This window comes from Elgaria multicarinata, chromosome 1 (assembly GCF_023053635.1).
Source record: "Elgaria multicarinata webbii isolate HBS135686 ecotype San Diego chromosome 1, rElgMul1.1.pri, whole genome shotgun sequence".
NCBI lineage: Eukaryota > Metazoa > Chordata > Lepidosauria > Squamata > Anguidae > Elgaria > Elgaria multicarinata.
Window position 1 is genome coordinate 183,881,731 of NC_086171.1, and position 18,602 is coordinate 183,900,332.

The 18,602-nt window shown below is 43.9% G+C and overlaps 2 protein-coding genes across 5 annotated transcripts in view; both read left to right on the forward strand.

Moving 5' to 3' along the window:
- The window catches only part of DYNLRB1 (dynein light chain roadblock-type 1), a 545,722-nt gene that overhangs the window by 201,835 nt on the left and 325,285 nt on the right, over positions 1 to 18,602 (forward strand). The window lies entirely within an intron of this gene.
- The window catches only part of TP53INP2 (tumor protein p53 inducible nuclear protein 2), a 38,040-nt gene continuing 27,115 nt past the window's right edge, over positions 7,678 to 18,602 (forward strand). For all 4 annotated transcript variants that reach the window (XM_063145289.1, XM_063145297.1, XM_063145305.1 and 1 more), the window contains exon 1: positions 7,678 to 8,080. The gene's annotated coding sequence lies outside the window, so the exon portion shown is untranslated. The remainder of the gene's footprint in view (positions 8,081 to 18,602) is intronic.

Here is an 18,602-nt window from a genome sequence, read left to right on the forward strand (position 1 = left end):
ACAAAGATGAAGAATATTCTAAGACAATAGAACCATTGACTCATCGGATGATGCAATCTTTGGTCAATAACACTGTTGTTCAGTTCATGATCCTTGTTATGTGCTATTTAAGAAGTGTGTGTGCATTGTGCATACACACGGATGTACCATACATTTGGCTCAATAAATACCTCAATGTCTTTTGAATGTGGTAATGTGACTGCTATTGCTATGGGGACTGAACACATACACGCTTTGGACCACAAAAGCTATATTCATGTCAACCTCTTAAAAAGAAAATATATAATTTGTACCCAATTAGCTATGAGTATTGGCTACCTGCTACATCCTTCATCTGCTCCAACAACATGTGGACCAAGGAATTCCTTAACTTATGTGAGCATTGCACTCATTTCATGATCTCTGCATGGAATTAAGCTTCTGCAATAATATCCATTGGATGAAGAACTGCTCTGCTGCCTTCAGTAGTGCATTTGGCGATGCAGAACAGGGCCTTTTTGGTAGTGGTGCCAAAGTTGTAGAACTCTCTCCTCCAGAGCCTCTATATGGCAACCTTTCTGACAAACTCTTAAGACTATTTTATTTCATCTGGCCTGACTTGACTTTCCTTTGGCTCTCCATTGTAATTTGTACTGCATTTTTTTTTTAGCTTAGTTAGAGGTGGGGGTGGGGAGTGCTGTGTCTTGCCTGTTTTTATATTCTGTTATGATGTACTTTTAAATATTTTTAACATCCTAAGCCACAGGCAGGAAAGAATTCTAGAAACATGAACATAAATAAATAAACTTCATGCGCAAGCAAGGGCCGGGGGTGTGGTTCCTCTCCTATTCCAGCTGCTGGAACTTCCGGCATGTAATCTATTGAGAAAGTCAGTGGCTGTGTTTGGATGATCATGACAGGGGAAGAAAACATTGTGGCTTCTCCCCAGCCATTGCACATGCCGCATGTATGACCGCTATTTGCATAGTCCCTGGTGATGCAGCACGGGTTGGCAGGGGTAGCTTTGTACCCATCCCACGACCTCTACTGCACATTGCGGGTTTAGGGTGGGTACGAAGTCAGATGACACACCAACCCGTGCTGCATCGCAGGGGATTATGCAAATGGAATGCGAGAGGAAGCGGGTGGGAAAAGCCATGATAGCTTCTTCCCGCATCACAATCATCCAGACCCAGGCTAGATTTACACTACTGCTTTGTAGCAGTATTGAAGTGCACTGATAACTGTTGGGACACATTACACATTCCATATACCGCTTTCATAGTGTTATTTCCTGCTTTTTATTCCACATTATGTCATTGTGTCCTTTGAGGTATAAATGCAGAAGACATGGTGTTACCATGATGGAATCATAATGATTTGACTCACTGTGGCCCCAGTCAGTGATAGCACCAATTCACTGTTCGGAAGAAAAAGCATAGGGTTGAATTTAACCCTCCCCAGTTCTAACAAACAACAACATGGCTTCATGAAAGGATTCTGTACAATGAACTGGTTCACATGATGCACCGCAGCTCACTGTGGATTATTTAACCCACAAAGAGCTGCAGCGCCCATGGGTGCAGGGCCGATGCCAGACTATTTTGCACCCTAGGCAAGGTGAGTTACTTGCACCCCCACCAAAAAAAATTGCCAACTTTGTTTTTTAAGTACATATGTTTTGTAGAAAAATTATAAAGCACAAAACTTATTATGTTTTTTTTCCTTAAAACAGCTAATTTGTATAAAACTGTGAGCCTTAAAGGTCAGTACTGCACGCCTCTGAGGTTTGTGCCCTAGGCGGCTGCCTAGTTGGCCTAATGGTAGCGCTGGCCCTGCATGGGTGCCATTTTGCCTATTCAACCTGAAGGGGCCTTATGTTGTACGAATCTGGCAATCATGGGTTATGTGAGAGTTAAAGAACTTTGCATAACCCATTGTCTGTTGTAGGGTTATATGGGAGTTTAAACCTTGCATAATCCATGGTAGCCAGATTCACACAACATGACGACCCCAGTCATGGGTTGAATCTGCAAAATGGCAGCCAGCACACAGCACAGCCTCACCAAGGATTAAACAACCCATGGAGGGCTGTCGTGTCTGTCGTGCGAACTGGCCCATTAAGTGATTGCAGCTATGCATGTATACAGGTCAATTAAGGCTGGTGTATTCAAGTCACAACATAGTGTGAACTGGGAAATGGACAGAGCCATTACACACTGTCCATACTGTGCCATGACATCATCACACTGCATAGTTTGGGTATGGGACTGATCAACATGGGTAGGGACTACAGGAAGCAACTCTCTAGGCCACCTTCCCCAATCTGGTGCCCTCCAGATGTGCTGGACTGCAACTCCCATCATTCCCAGCCAACATTGCCAATGGCAGGCAATGATGAGAGTTGCAGTCCAACACATCTGGGGAGCACAACTTTAGGGAAGGTTGCTCTAGGCTAGTGTCAGCTGAGCCAGAGTTCACAGATACACAATGCCAACCTCTAGCTAGCTTCAGACAACACTTCTTCCTTCCGTCCCAAAAGGGGCAGGACTTCACTAAGTCTGGGCTGAGGCTTGGCATACCGATGCCAGTTCCTGATGGACATCAACCTAATTCAGAACAGAAGACCTCAGGAAATCTGCTACAGAGGAAGAAAAAGCAAGCTCTCCTCTTCCTCCTTCCTTTGTAGGCCTGACAGCACAGGTTAGGCAAATCCTCAATGGTCATCATTGCATTCAGTCCAGGCTTAGTGATGGGTGGATGGGCAGGCTTGTCCAGGATTAATTTGAACCTAGTGGATTACTTTCAAATAGCAGCAAACACAATTCACCCATCCTTAATCATCGGGGTGGGGGGTGGGTTATAGCTTTTCTTTTTCACCAAATCCCTGCTGAGTCCTTTCAGTCTCAATATAGGCACTAGAATCCATCTGCCAGCACTTACTAGAGGCACTTCCAGACTGGGCTTTTATCATGCAGTCGTTGTGCCTGATTCACGGAATTTGATGGGGAATCCAGACATTACTGTCTTCCATTTACAACCCTCCCATGTTTTCCCACTGCTTCTTCCTCCTTTTTTCTTTTTCTTTACCAGAGAAAATCTGTTAAGGCAGGAAAGAATAAATAGTTGCACAATGCTTTTTGATTGGTAGCACTAAGCACCATCCGTCCGAAAATGCCCTCGGTTGGACCTCCAAGAGCTTCCACGTGTGACCCAGTATTTCCAAAACAGCTACCAGCACCCCAGTCTTTTGCGTTATCCAGTTTGCCTGATCTCTTCTAGGCACATAATTCCTCTCTCTTTTTCAGCAGAATTTGGAGTCTGTTTTGCAAAATTTGCTGAGGCCTGCCCATCAGCATGATGAGTATTCTGTGCAGGTTTGCTGCACAAATGTTTGTGCATACCTGGCACTGGAATTCTTCGCATTTCAAGCTTCCATGTTTTAAAAAGAGCAATATCTAGCTCCTACAGTGATGGAGAGGAGGAGGGGAAGAGTCTGGTTGCACAAGCAAACCGCAGTTATCATTTGAGGTGGCAAGATTTTTAAACTTATTTATTTATTTATTTATTTAAGGATTTTTATGCCGCCATTCAGCCAAAAAAGGCTCTCACGGCAGCTGACAAAAGTATTTCTTGACAGTCCCTGCCCACAGGCTTACAATCTAAAAGACATGACACAAAAGGAAAGGGGATTGGGAGGGAGGAGGAGGAGGGGGAAAAGGAAAGCAAATTCAGGCACTACAATCTTAGTTGGAAAGTTCAACAGTTAAATGAAGCAGGAGCATGCAGTCCTATGCCTGGTTCAGACAACACGCTAAACCATGCTGCTGTGGTTAAGCAGCATGGTTTAGCGAGTTGTCTAAACCAGGCCCTAGAGATGCAGCCCAGGGTGCTGCCTGCTGATATTGCACTGGATGCTGGGATGCAAGACTTGGATTACATGATGCAGCCACTAGGAGCCTCAACAGAGAGGAACATAGGAAGCTACCTTATACTGGGTCAGATCATTGGTCCATCTAGCAGAGTACTGTCAACACTGACTGGCAGCGCCTATCCAGGGTTTCAGGCAGGATTCTTTCCTAGTCCTACCTAGAGAGGCCAGGGATTGAACCAGTGACCTTTTGCATGCAAAGCAAATGTCTTACCACTGAGCTACAGCCTCTCTCCATGAAAATGAAGCATAGGAAGCGGCCTTATGCAAAGTCCCCTCCACACTGCCTTCTATAGCTAGGGCTGGCCCAGCCTTACAATCAGACCGGGCAGCCAAGTCAGGCAATTCCTATGCAGCAGGCAGTGTCTTAGCCAAGTCTTTCACACTATTTCTCTATTAGGATGGCTCTCCCAACCCACCCAGCATCCTATGGGATTCCAGAGCACAGACCTGCTTCACAGTGGGATGCCATCACCCAGTTTCATCAGGGCAGTCAAAAACCTTGTTGGGCTTTGGTCAAAATGCCAATTCTTGCCAAGAGATTCAACATCCTTTGAAAATGTGCATCACAGGAGCAAAGAACAAACAGTGCAAATGCATTTACAGAGTTTCCCATAGTGCAGAACACAGCAAGCATTAACAAAGAACACATAGTCAAAGACAGCTTAGGCTGCCACTCTCCACCACTATAGGTTTACTGAAACCAGAATTTCTGCTTTCTTTGGGCTGCTTTTTCTGTGATTAATATTTTGACTTCAATCTCTGCCCTATTATCATCATCAATATTATTTTCATGTGGGGAGGGAGGGTTTATGAAATGCCCTTAGACATCAGGAGGAAGTTGCAATGCTTAACTTTTTTACAACCAAGATTCTACAATTAAGATATGTTATGAAAGAGCAAAGTAGCATTATTGGACATAATGTAACCACATAAACACCAGCAATCTTATTTAATTTTCTCACATGATGCCCATTAATTTCAATGCAAGGATTCCAATGATGGGGCACAGAGAAATGCCAAATTAGCTGTATTTATGTTGTGATTAAGCCAATTACTTAAAATATTTTGCTAACATACATGTTTTTGTAGATAAGCTAGCCCTCTCTAATGCACGTTCCATTGCAAGGTAAGAGGGATTTGAGATTGAATGGCGGGGGAGGGGGGAATGCTGAGTAGGATCCATGATTTCTACCATTCTCAAAGCTGGCTTGAGATCCCTTGCTAAAAGAAAAGAGTTAGGACGTTTCCAGACAAAGTTTTTGCTGCACCATTGTCCTGCCTCATTCATAGAGTTTTAGGAGGGATCCAGATGGCATCTTCCACTTGTAACCCTCCCATGTTTTCCAACCACTCCTTTCTTCCAGCAAAAAATCCCTTACAAGACAAAAATATATGAAACAGCTGCATAATGCCTTCGTGTTGGTAGCACTAGGAGCCCTCTGCTTGGAAACACTCCTGGAGGCTAGTAAGGACTCACCATGGCTTACCTGAATTACTGAACTTAGGTTACTCTCTTCAATAACGTACAGACTGAAAAACCCAAGAGGTGGATGAACCCCTTCAGCCACACTGTTAAGGGCACAATCCTCTGCATGTTTAGACACAAAAAAGTCCTACAACTCCTAGCATTCTCCAGCCAGCAGGGCTGGCTAGGACACACTGGGAATTGTAGGACTCTTTTCTGTCTAGACATGTATGGGATTGCACCCTACACTGGAAGCTCTACAAGGCAACCTCTTCCCAATACCGAACAGTCTTTCTCTGTGACAGCCTCCCCCCAACCTGGTGTCCTCCAGATATGTTGGGATCCAAGTCCCATCATTCCCAACCTAGGAATGATGCAAGTTGCAGTCTGGCACTTCGGGAAAGCACTAGCTTGGGAAGGCTGCTCTATGGCAACAGATCTCCTACTTATTACTCTCTTCATTGTCTTTTTAAACAGGCAAACCTCATTTTTATCTCTTCTGCCACTCCTTGGCTCTTCGGCTGTTTTTAGCTGAAACCCTTTCGCACTACGATAGGAAGACCACTTCCACCGGAGAGGAGGGCGGACCCAACGTCTGGAGCCTGTTACACCAAAAGCAACAGATGAGCCTTGTGGCCCCTGAAAGGCTAAAAGATGTGTTGTGTATGAGATGCGACTGGGTCTGTTTATGCCACAATCTGTTATGTCTTTGGGGTGTTTGTGTGCATTCACTTGAGAGACAGAAATTTGTGGGGTTTCCAGATTTCTCTGTCGAGACTGAGATTAAGGCAGAATTGATTTTGCAATTTGAATGCAAGCTTTGGTTTCCCCTTTTTAGGGGAATTGCTACAGACTGTGCATCTGCTTTTGTTGACGCCCAGGTTGTGGCAGAGGAGAGACTGTGTGCACCTTATCTCAGAGGGCATATTTTCAGTGTCTGCTGGAAAACAGGAGCTGCAGCTTACACTTGCCAACTTCCTCCTGCATTTGGAATGCCAGCCTGAATGTTAGCTCAGTCCATCATCTTGCTCCTCCTTTCACCATATTCCAGGATGGGTTGCCCATCATTAGAACAAAAAGTTGAAGCACAGGGCAGATATTCATTCAATGGAATGTTCACTCCACCCCCCCTTTTTTTTTTTTTAAAGAAAAGAACAAAACATAACTCATTTTTTAAAAAAATTGGAAAAAAACTGCTTTGGAAAAGGAGGGGGAAGTATCCTCATGACATCACAAGGAATCAACCAATCAGCACTGTACACAGTCTTACAGCGCCTTTAAGTGAACATTATGCCACAAGCTTTTGTGGGCTATCGTCCACTTCCATCAGCTGCATGAAACATTATGTTCCATTAGCAGGTGTAGGCATACATACACAATGCAGCCAGACACACACAGAGAAAGAGAGAAAATCTAAACAGTAGGGGCGGAAGAATGGCATCAAGCTGCAAAAAGCATGAACTGAGACAATTCAATTAATGCTCAAAGGTAGGCAAGACCTGTGTATCAGTTGACAAATCTTTCTGTAAGAACTTTGCAGCCACACAAGACATATCACAATGGACTGCTGTTTCTATACTTCAGGCTTCCTCAGCTGGGCGCCCTCCAGAAGTGCTAGACTACAAATTCCATCATTCCTAGCCAGTACAAGTGGGACTAATGGGAGCTGTAGACCAACACATCTGAAGGATACTAGATTGGTGAAGGCTGGTGTACTTCATCAAGAACACAATCCTATGCATGTTCAGATAGGAAGAAGTCCTACAACTCCCAGCATTCCCCAGTCAACATGGCTGGCTGAAGAATGCTGGGAGTTGTAGGATTCTTTTTCTGTATCAACATGCATGGGATTGCACAATAATCGAGTCGATTCCACAGCGCAAACGTGTAGCAACTGCTTTTATTTTGAAAAGTTGCCCCCCTAGTTGCCCCTCTCGCGTGCGGGAGGAAGAGAGCTTTTTTGATACCCCCCCCCCCCACTTAGACTTCAGGACTCAAGGGAAAGGGGGAAAGCTTTTATTCCATCCGCCCCTAAGGCTTCTCGGGGAGAAGTGTGCCCTTCTTTTTCCGTCCTCTGTCTCCCGCGAGCAACACCCCCAGTCCACGCTGGTGTATCCAGCAGCATTAAAACCTTCCACGGGTCCAGCGCTCACGTGGAGCGCTCAGAACTGCCCCCACCGCTTCTCCCAAAGCTCCGCCTTCCAGCCGTTGGCTACCTCTCATTGGCCACTGCGAGCGGAGGCCACTCCGGCAGCGGGCGGGCCCCTTTGTGACGCCACAATCAGCTGTTTGAACGTTCTAATTTCTGAGCCGAGATCAACTGGGGATTCAGCAATAACAGAAAAATAATAAGACTAAGACTACTGCCGGGGGAGGAAAGGCGTCCGGACGCGAGGGCAGCTGCATGCAATTTGCAATGGTGCATATCTTCTGAGAAGATCGGAGTCACCATTTACATCACCACCACCACCTCTCCAAGCATCTTTTTTTGGGGGGCGGGGGGTTGTCTTTTTATTTTATTTTAAATAATCATTTCTATGATTGAGCTTGGTTGATTTCAATTAAAACTACCTCACGGACTTTGCCTAAAGCTGGTGCTTTTTTAAACAAATTACGAAACAAAAAACCTTGTGGGTTTTCTCCCCGTGTGTATGTGTACGTGTGGCGTTGTTTACAAAACATTTGATGACATTAAAGGCAAGGTAAGTGCTGCTTTCTCCCACCCACCGACCCCCGGTGCGGCTGATTTATTTTCAAACTTGAAAACCATCATCTCTTTGTGTCGAACGAAAACACTCCGTGTAATGTGTACACACACAACACACATTTCGCACGTAGTGTTTTGGTTTTTCTATATCTATCTGTCGTTGATGTTTTAAGAGCCCATCCCTTTACTTGCAGGGTCTCTGTGTGTGTGTGTGTGTGTGTGTGTGTGTGTGTGTGTGTGTGTGTGTGTGTGTGTGTTTTAATGGCATGTGGCATTCAGGTCTGATATCGATTCCCCTTCTGGTGTGTCCTTTTAAACCCCTCTTTGTATCTGGCATTCTCTATGCGGCTGGGTGCTTCGCTATATGGTTCTGGATATGATGTTATGGACGCGTTGTGATTTCGTCCTCTGGTTGGCAGGGCAATAACGAATACATTATTTTGTGGTAGGAAAATATATTCACATCAGGAAGGAAAGATCTTTGTTTTTAGTTTAGAAGCAAGAATGCCCTGGCCTCTAGAGTCACAAGGGAGAGATTCACGGGCATTCTGGGTCTGGGAAGGATGAAGTCTCCTGTTCTGTCTTGCTAATGAATATGGGTATATGGGTGTATGGATATAATAATCTCAGCACAGCTTTTTAAGAGTTCCAACACCGCATTTTAAAACCAGGTCCTCTAATGTAAATAATTGCATAATCTCTCCCCTCCCCCTTTTAAAAGTCATTATCGTTCTATTTGTGAAGGGCTTTGGTATGAAACAAAAGACTCTTCAGAGATCGCCAGAAATAATAATGCGCAGGGGCTCGGCATCTGATTCGATTGTAATTGACTCTCTTTCTTCGCTTAAAATGCAGGAAAGGCCTTTTGTCTTGACTTTCTTTGGCGACAAGGAGCAGCAACAGCAGCAACAACAAAAAATGTTGCAAATATTGATAGTGCAAATAATAATTCGAAGGAGCGGGGAAAGGAAGGGAAGGAGGAAGAAAAGGCAAAACACATCTCCTTGTTTGTGCGGAGCATTGGCTCATTGAGGTCATAACAGGCGATGGCGAATGGAAAATGTTCATCATCATTAACTGCAGATCAGAGGCGCGCGGGGTGGGGTGGGGGCCTGGCTGGCCACCGCTGCTTTTTCCTTCAGCTGTTTCCTTGTGAGCCAGGCGGTAGCAATGAAAGGCAGTTAGTTCTCCACTGCAACCCCGCCAGCTACCGCTATGTATGGCAGTAAGATGGGTTCATATTAAAGCAAAATGCAGACTTGATTTCTCCCTATTCTTTCTCTTTTCTTTTTTGCTTGTTGCTGTTTTGTTTGGGCAGGCTTAGGGTTTCTCCCTTGGGTGAATCTTTTGCAAGGGGGCGTCAGACGTTTACAGGACCGTCTCTGGTTTTGGAAATATAAGCCGTGCGTGGACTTGTGGATCAGGGTGCAGCGGAGGGCCAGGAAGGAAGGAAAGGATCTGCAGCAACACATCCATCCGCCAGTCTTCGGTGGGTGTCAAAGTGGGTCGGTAACACCAACAAGGGGCCTTGCGTTGCGGCTCTTTAAAAAAGACTTAACAGATTTATGTTGTTGTGGCATATTAAGCTTTGGTGAACTAGAGCCCACTTCGTCAGCTTTGGGAGGTGTTTCTTCTTCCCACCTTTTTACGTAGTTAAAAGGGAACAAAGGGCAGGTTTGTGGCTAAAGTGACAAACAGACATCCCATTTTCTAGACCCGGGAGAGGATAAACAGTCGCTCCGGTTAGTCAGTTTCTCTTCTTAGCCTTCCCTTGTCTTTGCCTCTTTTGTTATTTGTTTCTTCGGCAGCGGATTAAGATTAAGGGTTGATCTCTGCTCCCATTGGTTGCCTGGGATTGGAAGCCTGTGGTGACGTTGCCATAATTTGCATATGACATTGAGACGTCACCAAGGCCAGCCCTTTCCAATTCCTTCCCTCCCCACCCACGCATATGGAAGTTGTCCTCTTTTGACCTGTGTGGAAGCCTGTCGTGTACTGGAGGGCTGGAGATCAGTGCATTCCTTTGATAATTTCGTCGGCAGGAAAGGCCTGCATGGAGCAAAGTCCTATTTTTATCTTTGTATTGCTGAGCAAGAAAGTTGGGCCATTACAGAAAATAAGTAATGTGTGAGTGAGGGGCAAAGGATGCATGTTTCTCGCCTTTGGTCCACTTACTCCTCATCATTAGTAGCTTTGCAGGATAGATTGGATTTCAGAGCGATTCGTTACATTGTATTTTAAAATGTATTCATTTTTATGGTGAAATTTCAACAAAAATATAAAAAGTGGGAAGAGAAACATTTTAATATACATATATAGATTTGCATATATCCATATCAATGAATACACATCAAATGGATATATAATTATATATAAGCTTCAACAAAATTTAATCATTGAGATAGAAAGCAAAACCTTGCACTGTGGAAGTGGCATGACCAAATCTGCAAACAAAAGGAAGCTATGAGGTTTTGAGAAATTGACAATTCAGGGTAGGATGCAAATGGACAATTACTATTTGAAATGACTGGGTTAACACAGTCCAGTGTGCATCATCATGAAAACCATGGCACCATAGTCCGATTTGAGAAATTGACAATTCAGGGTAGGATGCAAATGGACAATTACCATTTGAAATGACTGGGTTAACACAGTCCAGTGTGCATCATCGTGAAAACCATGGCACCATAGTCCGATCTGTAAAGCCCCTTCTCTTATCGTAGTATGGATTTATCTTAATGTTTCGTCAATCTGCCAAGCAAGGATGCTGTACTCTGCTCAGTTTTGCAAACCAAATCATTTATATATATTTCTGCACTAAAAAAAGCTGAATTCTGCAACCTGCATCAATTATGCAAATTGCCCAATTCTATTATTTTGCATGATTTATTCTGCTACTGCTAGACACAGGGAAGAAATAGCAAGGCCCTGAAGCTCTGTTTATTACATTTCTATTCCTTCCATTAGCCAAAACTCTCTGGGCAGTTTACATGACAAAGCTTAGAATCATAAAATAAAATGACATAGGTTTTGTTCAGACAACTTGCTAAACCATGATGGTTAAATGTTTTGAGATAAATGCTATGGCTTAGGGTGTTGTATGAACCATTCCTAACCATAGTGGGTACATAACCATGGTTTAAACATGCTCACTAACCACTGTTGCAAAGGGTTAACAGCCTAACCATGGCTTACAGGGTCATAGTAAAATAAAACCATAAAGTTTAAAACAGGATAAAACCAAAGTAGATCAATGCCAGCAGCATGACAAAGATCTAAAAATGTGCTAAATCAATTTTTAAAACTGAAGGGCTAAAAATATTTTTTGTAATCATAAGGATTGATAAGAAAGATACTTTGAAAAAAGAAACTTCTCAGGAAGCTGAGTACTGCACAAAAAACACAGAATAGCATTTTGTGCTTTCCCAGTTGTACTGGTTGTTCTGTAAAGTGTTATTTAATCAGTAAAGCTGCATTTCCTGGACTAAGGTATTCATTCCTCTTTAACAGCACATGGAAAGGCCTTGCTCTCCAGTTTTGCTATTGTGATTTATGAAACCTTCACTCATCCCGGCATCTTCCATATGTGTTGGACTACAACCCCCATCCTCCCCTGCCAACAATTGTACCCAAGAATTCAGTGTTCAGCCTTTGAGTGTTCCAGCTTTGGCTAACTTGCAAAAGGAGCAATCTATGATTTCAAGCGAGGCAGCAGTATTAGTCTATTGCTGCCTTCATGCACTTCCAAGTTTTGGATGAAGGTTGTACAGTGTATTATTAGTTATGAGTCACTGGCCAAGTTTGCATGTCACATCAACCCAGGATATATATTTTTTAAACCTGGGATTGTGATGTGCGAACTGGGTCATTAGATCCCAAAGAGCTGAGTAGCGTCACCAATGGAGGCATGAAGCTATTTTTTGCATAACCATCCTATCTGAGTAGGAGGTGATGAAGACGGTAATTCTCAAGCATCATGATCACATATTGCCTTTGTATACTATGGTGATGACTGAGCAAGTATTCTTAGAACTGTTTTGGAAAGTTTTCCTTGGCATGCCTTCAGTGCCCTTTCCGCTTTGAAGTATTTGGAAAGGATTTATTTTGGGGGAGCAACCTCTTCATTCTCAATAGGTATTTTGCTACTCTTTCAATACTTCTGTTCTAGAAGCTCTCTCTCTCTCTGTGTTAATTTCAAAAAGTAAGACCTACCCACTCCTTCTCCCTGCCTACAGTATAGTGTTCTTGTGCATCATTGGTCTTTCTTTCAAGTGTTCTGTTTTGTTCTGTTTTTTCTGGGTCTTACCTAACAGGATTATTTTGGAGAGCCAGTGATTCAGAAAACAAAGAGTTTGGGAATAGCTCCTTTTGTTTGCAGTTTAGTTCCCTTTTGCCAAACAAAAACCTCAGAAGAACTTACTTGGATGCCTTCAAAATTATGCACAAGCACCTGACATCATGAAACCAGTCTTCTATACACAGATGATAATGGAATAATGTCAAGTTTCTAGGTGGACCTTGCTGAGAAACTTGCAGGGATAAAGAGGGAGGATAGCCTTTTGTGGCTGAGCACTCTGTTTGGGACAAGAGGGTTTAGTGGCTCGGATCTCCTTGCTTGTGATTCTTTGTTGTTTCTCCTCAACCCCCAAAAGGTAGAAATGCAATCAGAGCATGGTGAAGGACTAGTCTTCTGCCTAAGCCAGACTTCCCCATCTTGGGCCCTCAAGATAGGTTTGACTACAGGCTGCTGGGGATAATGGGAGTTGTATTCCAACATATATGAGGACACTAGATTCTGGAAGGCTTGCCTACATTATTAGCTACACACTGAGGCTCTACAGCTCCCATGAGAGGCCGTGTTGGGTTTTGGGGGGCACACACCTGCTCACTGGCATTCATGCACTGGAGTGCAGGAACATAACAGAGCCAGTGTGGTGTAGTGGCTAAAGTGTTGAACTAGGAGGTGGGAGATCTGGGTTCTAGTCCTCACTTGGCCATAGAAACCCACTGGGTGACTTTGGGCCAGTCACAGACTCTCAGCCCAACCTACCTCAAAGGGTTGTTTTTGTGAGGATAAAATGGAGAGGACGAGGAGGATTATATATGCCACCTTGGGTTCCTTGGAGGAAAAAAGGTGGGATATAAATGCTAATAATAATAGACACAGTAACACCATGTGGTGTGCAAATATTCACATGCATGTTATTTTAGTGCAACTGATGCAGTACATGAGATTATCCAACCAGTCCTTCTCCACACAACAGGGAAGCTTTTCAGTAGATTTGGGTGCCAAATCTTAAGCCTGGCTTTGTTTCTTGCCCTGTAGAATCAAGGCAATGTGCGAGAGAGCATTTTAGCATAAACTGTTCTTCTTTGTGGCTGAACTGGCATCTCATGTAGGGTGGCCATATGTCCTATTTTAGAGGACAGTCCTCTATTTGAAGAACTTTCTGGTCCAAATGTGGTTTAAAGTTAAAGTTCAAGAAGAAAGAGCAGGGGCCTTGAAGTTGCCCATCTACAGTTAGCTGGCACATAGGTCACCTGTTCACCCTCTTCCCTAGTGTGGTGAGATGCATTATATTTCTGTTGAAATTATAGCAGTCATTTCTAAATATGCATCTGGAAATGTTCTCCAAATCAGTGTCCTCTGTTGTCCTATTTTTTGGGTGGTACATTTCCTCTCCCACCCCACCCACCCCGGCAAGTGGAAAAAGTGATATATCATATCAGATATACCTTAACAGGGACTTCACAATGTATTGGTCAAAAGCACTGATGTTCATTTGGGCATAGAAATGTATATTCCTACAGTTGTGTATGTTTTATATACTTGTTATGGCCAATGGATAAGCCATAATCTTCTATTACTATATTCCAATTGATGGAGGAGACATTAAAGGGCATCACATTAGAAATGAAACCAAGTGAGCAGAGCTGTGTGAATGCCATAATTCTACAGGGGAGACGTGTGTGTGTGTGTGTGTGTGTGTGTGTGTGTGTAGGGGCAGGGACAATTAATGATGTAGCACCAGGTGTACAAAATGGTTCTTTAAAAAATCTCAGTTTTCTTCTCTTTTAAAAACAAATTTCCAGTCCTCATAGCTTTGAAGGTATGTTTGAAATGTGTGGTCAGTGCTTACTGAAAGCTGGAAAACTGGCTGGATAGGATTAACAGTACTTGGAGGCTAGTCATTAGTGCCCAATTTAGCTCATTGCCCCTCTCCCAAATTATACAACCCGGCAATATTTCAGAATAAATTATGCAAAATATGATAATTATACAGATCTGTGCTCTTTGCATCATTTATATGATTCAGCCTTTTTTGATGCCAAATTTGGGTTGCCTGAGAAAATCATTGTGTTCTTTCTTTTCTTTTATTTTTTTGTTAAATAAACATAGCTTTAACAATATGAAGAAAGAGAATGTTCTTGACTGTTCATTCTGTCCTGTACGTTAATGAATCATTAGCAGGAAATCTAAAGTGTACACAAAGATCTCTGCTGATTATTAGACAGAGTAGGAAGATGGGAGTTGATCTAGGGATAGACTACATTGCATTTTGCATCCCAAACTTCTTTCTCTGATAGGAAGCAAGCAATGGTTGACGGAGAGGACTGAACAGTCTGTGTCTGCAATGTCAGAATCCTAGCCTGTTGCAGTATTTCCCAAATTGCTGATACTCAGGGGCCCCTGCTTTTCCTCAGTTAAACATAGAGGAACACTTCAGTCTTGCATCCATAAATGTTTACTTATGCAAGGGTAAGAATTACCCTGCTTAAACCTTGTCCCCTGTATTTCACCACATGAGTTGCTGGTCTGTCCCGACAAAGAGACTGAAAGAACTGGGCATGTTTAGCCTGGAGAAGAGAAGATTGAGGGGAGACATGGTAGCACTCTTCAAGTACTTGAAAGGTTGTCACACAGAGGAGGGCCAGGATCTCTTCTTGATAAGAGTGCAGGACACGGAATAATGGGCTCAAGTTGCAGGAGGCCAGAGTCTGTCTGGACATCAGGAAGAACTTCCTGACTGTTAGAGCAGTACAACAATGGAACCAGTTACCTAGGGAGGTTGTGGGCTCTCCCACACTAGAGGCCTTCAAGAGGCAGCTGGACAGCCATCTGTGGGGGATGCTTTAGGGTGGATTCCTGCATTGAGCAGGGGGTTGGACTCAATGGCCTTGTAGGCCCCTTCCAACTCTACTATTCTATGTTTCTAAGTGCTGTGGTTCTCATGCACTGAAGGATCCAATCACACCTAATGCAGGAAATGTTGAATGCTCTGTCTCCAGCAGAGGTTGAATGCTCTGTCTACAGCAGAGGTTGTGTGGAAGGAGAGAAAGCCAGAGGACAGGGCTAGAACCAGTTGGTGGAAAGACAGGGAAGCCGATTTTGGCTAAATGTTAGGAGAAGCTTGGTAAGAACTGTTTGAGATCTGCAGGAGGGGATGGGCTTGCCTTTGCGGGAGACATTTAAGCAGAGGCGGGATTGCCATCAGTCAGGAATGCTGCAGTTTCATCCAGCATTGTAGATTCTGCATTGAGTATGGGGTTGGATGGTTCCAATTATAAAATTCTGTAATTCTAAGCAGTGAAGGCTGGTGGCTCCAATGTCAGTGGGGCAATAAATCCGCTCTGGAGCTTTGTTAGAGTTCTGACTGGTTCCGACTGAAACCCAGAGCAGATTCACCACCCCACTGACATTGGAGTTACCAGCCTTCACTGATTCCAGATGAAATAGACAGACAGGGCCCCAATATTGGTAGGTGCTTGGGACTCACAGCGTCTTCCATTGTCTAATGTAACCATTTCTCACTGCATACTAGCAGTTATCCTACGGCACAAGGTTTGAGAATGTTTAGCGTGGGGCAAGTCGTGAGATTATCAAGAGTCATTGTGTATGCAGGGTGGGGTGTGGGGTGAGGGGAGAGGAGAATGGTCAGAATTAAACACACACACACATTTGTATCCCACACCAGTGCTGGCTGGCACCAGGCATCTCTTTCTTTGTGCTAGAACAGCCCTCCCTAACCTGCTGCTCAGGCATGTACAAGAGCTCATTTAGATTCATTTTTAACTCAAATTTACCCCATTTGCATCCCCAAAGAACAGGAGTTCATGTTCTTTGGGGGGAGTGAGAGACGTGCACATTTCCAATCTTGCAATTGCATTTGCCAAATGTACTTTAGAAAATGCACACTTGCCTTTAAACACACACACACATTTTCAAGCTTTAGTTTATGGGTAAAAGTGTGCATTTGGATGTGCATTTTCAAAAAAGGTATGCTGAAATGTGCACTTTTCCCATTCAAACAAAAAAGAAAAACTGGTGACAAGTGAGACCGGGAGCAAGGCGGTCCGAGCTTCAGGGTGGCATTCAGAGAATCTGGGCAAGTCCAAGCAACACTGATTCTCCCATGCCTATTGCCACCTTCCAGATGTTGTAGATGACAACCCACATCACCTCCAACATCTGGAGAGCACCAGTTTGGGGAAGGCAGTGCTAAAGCTATGCAAGCATATCTTATAAAAGCCTTTGTCCACTGAAAGTGTAATCCCCTCTCACTGCGAGCAGATGGCCCCTGCTAGGCTTACTGGCATACAATCTGGGCTGTGTCACTTTTTCTTTATACACTGGGGGTGGGGAGAGGGGGCTGTGCACAGTTATCCCATTTCCCACATCATGCAGGGGCAGATTGCTGCAGAACTGGGTCACAGAAAGACAAGGAGTACTTTGAGGCAGCAAGCTTGCTTTGCTCAGCAGAGGCTGGGTACCTTCTCATGCCCAGGCCTGTGCTCTCTGGTCAAATTTCCCATATTTCTGCCCTCACCACCACCACTACCACCAAATGTAGTTGTTGATTTCCACTGACTCATCCAGAAGTAAGGCTTAGCGATACATGCAATTCCGAGGGCATTCCTGGGATAATCAAGGGAAAACAGGCATAGTGTAATGGTTACAGCTGCAATCACATGCACTTTTATTTTTATTTTATTTACAAGTGGGACGTGCAATGTGGGAGTGGTCCATGTTCAGTGTTCCAGCCTGCCAGCCAGCTATGCCTTTTTCAGGCTACTCCATTCCATTCCTTGTTTTCTGCCCACCTCCCCCCCACAACAGACATTCAGCTTTCTGTGGCCACTGAGCTTTCTCTGTCTTCATGGGGCTGCTTTGGGGTTTCGCTTTGCCCCCTCCCCCTCCCCCACCTGCTTAGATATAAAATTCTGAAGATTTTTTTTGTACTTCTGCAAACCTTATGGTTCCTCTCAAGCCTTATGATACCTCCTCTTCTCTGTGAATGGTGCTATTTTGCCTGCGTAAGGATCCACGCTTGGAGAATGCATTTGCTACTAGCATACAAGATTACATGTATAGCCCATTGTTGCTCCAAGGAGCTTAAGGTGACATGCATGGTTTTTCTCTTTTCCCCCATTTTATCCTCACAACAACCCTGTCAGGTGGGTAAGGCTGAGAAAGAGGGACTGGACCAAAGTCACCTAGTGCACTTCTTTGCAGAGTGTGGATGGGAACCTCTGTCTCCCCAGCTGCAAAAAATGATGCACATTCTCCCCGGTTAATTGCAAGATATTCAGAAAGGTGTGGAGGGATCTATCATAAATGTTTGGCAAAAAGCACAACAGAACTGACATGGACTCGAACAGAACAGTGATCTCTTCTGCAAACACCACCAGCCCTACTTCCATCTGACACTCTAACCATTATACTGTGTTGGTTCCCACTCAATTGGATTGAAATTTCATTGAAATCAGTGGGAGATGCTCCCGTGCAAACATGTTTAGGGTTATGCTGTAAGTGTGAGCCATCATCTGGATGTCCCTGCTTCAAATCTCAGCTCACCTGTTGAGTTCAATAAAACATTAGCCTAGCCTCAACCGCTATATCGGAGAAATAATACTGACCTGCATTATTCATTCATTCAATCGTTCATTCATTCATTTTTAAACACTGCTATACAACACTCCAATTAATGACTCCCAGAGCACTTCCTAATAAAATCGTGCAATAAAATTAAAACAATCCCAAAAGCCAACACATTTATTTATTTCATTTCTATACTGCCCAATAGCCAAAGTACATTAAAACATCAGCTTTAAAAGAGCCAGAGCAAAGAACTTTTAAAGCCTGCAGAGGAGGGGAATGGTCTTTTGTGCCTAAAAGATAGTAGAGTGAGTACCAGGTGAGCCTCTATGCGAAAGGAATTCCATTAATGTGGCACCACTACCAAGACCCTCTCATCGCTAGTGATGGGTGAACTTACTCAAACAGAAATCGTAATTTGCTTGTCGAGCTACGAATTCTTCAGTCCAATCTTGGATGAAAGTTCTCCATTATTATTATTTTGAGATCTCATTGCATATGTACAAATCATTGCACATGTGTGTCAACGAAGCGCATCTTGGGAGTTATAGTATGGCATCTTTCAATGTGTCATGGCATCATGCATCATGTTCCCGTCTTTGATTTGCTGCTTCCATGTGCCCTACCGTTTACGTCATAG